This window comes from Ochotona curzoniae, unplaced genomic scaffold, assembly GCF_017591425.1.
Source record: "Ochotona curzoniae isolate NIBS_2020 unplaced genomic scaffold, NIBS_Ocur_1.0 contig_3190, whole genome shotgun sequence".
Lineage (NCBI taxonomy): Eukaryota > Metazoa > Chordata > Mammalia > Lagomorpha > Ochotonidae > Ochotona > Ochotona curzoniae.
Genome location: NW_024465751.1, coordinates 8368644 through 8371244, shown reverse-complemented (window position 1 = coordinate 8371244; position 2601 = coordinate 8368644). Strand labels below are relative to the sequence as shown.

Here is a 2601-nt window from a genome sequence, read left to right as displayed (position 1 = left end):
ATGTCAAGCACCATTGCATGCACTTGGGATATGCTTTTGAATTTTATTTGTTTGAAAGACAGAAAGATAGACATCTTCCATTCACATGTTCATTCTACACATGTCTGCCACAGCCAGGTTCAGCGCAGCCAAAGCCATGAGTTGACAGCTTTGTCTGCATACCCATGTGGTTGCAAGGACGCATCACTCGAGCCAGCACCTGCTACCTCCCACACCGAGTCCCGCTCCAGGAATGGCCAATCCCTAATCCTCTTGCTACTTGACCTGAGTTTACCAACTCTTTGTAATTCATCTAGAATCTTTTGTTTGTTTTTTTGTTTACAAAGTTCAAAGTAGATTAACATTTATGTGCTTTCAGTCATTATACAATGTACAGACATAATCCATTTAACAATTCAGACTCCACAAATGGTTACACAATGAAGGTTTTCAATGAAAGACTAGCCATAAGAGCTTTCAGAAGCAGAGTACTGTTTCCTGCTAAAATCAACCTCAAGCATACATTTGTGTTCATGTATATTCCTTGAGAATGCTACAGTAGCAGTGCATAAGTTCATTCTGTAAAAAGATCTGAAAGAGAATTTTCAAGAGACTTTTTAATGCATTGTGCTTTCAGATAAAAATCCTAAGGAAAAAACATCAATTACTATCATAACAGTTGAAACTGCATATATATGTCAGAGATCTAAGAGGTTATAAAGAAAACTAAGTAGTTGTGCTTAGGGGATTTTTTTTGGTAAAGTTGTTTTAAAAATAAATAAAAACTTTTAAAATCTCTCAGTGACTGTTATAAAATAGACACAGGTATCAAGGGTTTCCTATTCTTGGCTTAGCGTTTTGGGATGAAAAATCATCTCCACATTAACCACCTGCTACCTGATAATCCGGGCATGTCACAGTCAGGGAGGCAAGGGACTGGGAGGAAAAGAGAAAGTGATTTCCCCCTATTAACATAAAGCAATAACTAGAGGATGAGCCAAAAAAATAAACAAATGCCTCCCTTGCTCTAAAATGTAGATAGAGCGGTAACTCTATTGCTATTAGGCTGAAAAACAAGCCATGTGCTTGGTATCTGGACCACAACCCATTCTGTAGTTTACAAGATGGATGGAAAATGTCCTGTCTTCTCTAAGTCCCCAGGATTAGTATGATCCCTTGGAATTTTTTGCTTTTCACTTTTACCCACCACAAAATAATTGTGAAACTCTTACTTCAGAAACACCATGGCAACTGTTCATAATAATAAGAGGGCATGGCTTAACTTACATAGCAATATCGATCTTTGAAGCTAGGAAATACATGTAGGTTCTACTTATTAGGCTGATCAATTTGCTCTTTTAGACTTTAACTTTGAAGGGCACATGATGCTTAACAATCAAAGGGAATCAGAAAAAAAAAGAAAATAAATGTTTTCATTAAAGTCTTTTGCACAATAGATATAGATAAAAAAAATTTCTTCGAAGAATTTCCTAGGTACCACTCAGAAGCGTCATTGTCGTCTGTAACATAATGTACTGGAGTCTTTCAAATAAAATTATAGAGCAATTTAAAATATATATTATACATTTGCTATTATTTGAAATAATTCAATACTTTATAGCGTGTTAATGGAGTGAAAGAGGTAAAAGGCAGTCCACGTTTATATTTTCAAAATAAATTTCCTTCAGAAGTCTACTGAAATCCTTGCTCATGTTCTAAGTATAGCCATTGTAATAAGACCTAAGATATAAGCAGCCACTAGTTTCTGATTCACACTTAAGTGGAGGTAGAGAGGCACCCCAGTGTAGGAAGCATCAGGGCTGCAATGCACACCACTCCCAGGAAGACAGTCAGTAAACTAGGTCCTGAGGAAACACTTCTGTTTTCTGCTCAAAAAATAAACTTTCACTTAAATGCTCCTTTATTCTCTTTTCCTCTTCTTCCTTATGTTGTTCTTTTGCGGACGGCAGAAGAGTGGCAACGACCTCTTTCCTTCCTAGAGCCTTCCTCTGGCTTTGCTCAGAAACTTGGAGGCAGAACTTGTCTATTACACCACAGTGACAGTATCGAACCTCTCTGTGACGGATCACAATATCCACACTACACTGAGGCTTTACTGCACCTGCAGCGTCAACGACAACATACTTATTGGGAGTAGTAGACAAAACTTTGAACTTTAAGGCAAATTCATAGGGATTGTATAGAGTCAACACTTGCTTATGTGTTGATTGATCATCAGTATAAAATATGAGCTCCATGGGAAACACGAAAACCGGAAGATTCCCTCCCACTAACTCTGGTTGTTTTTTTTGTTGATGCATTGGCACTAAATCCCCCTTACTGCAGCTTCTGTTTTTACAATCTTGGGTTTATTTTGGACTTCTCTGAGTTTCAGCTAAAAACCCAAAAGCATTTTGGCAATCTTGGCAGCACTAGCTCCTTGAAAAGCAGCTGCGACTGCTCCTCTGTTTGTCAGCGTCTCCCGGCTGCACTGCCTCACTTTGTAATTCATCTAGAATCTTCCAGAACTCTCCTAATCCTCATTTGCAAGCACAATTCCATTTTCCCCCAACGGTGACAGGGTCTAATGAGCAGTACTGGGGGACTGTGCAGGAGCTGAGG

General features: G+C 38.5%; 1 pseudogene; it reads right to left on the bottom strand.

Moving 5' to 3' along the window:
* Positions 1-1633: 1633 nt before the first annotated feature.
* Positions 1634-2368, bottom strand: LOC121155870 (annotated as a pseudogene).
* Between the last annotated feature and the right edge of the window lie 233 nt (positions 2369-2601).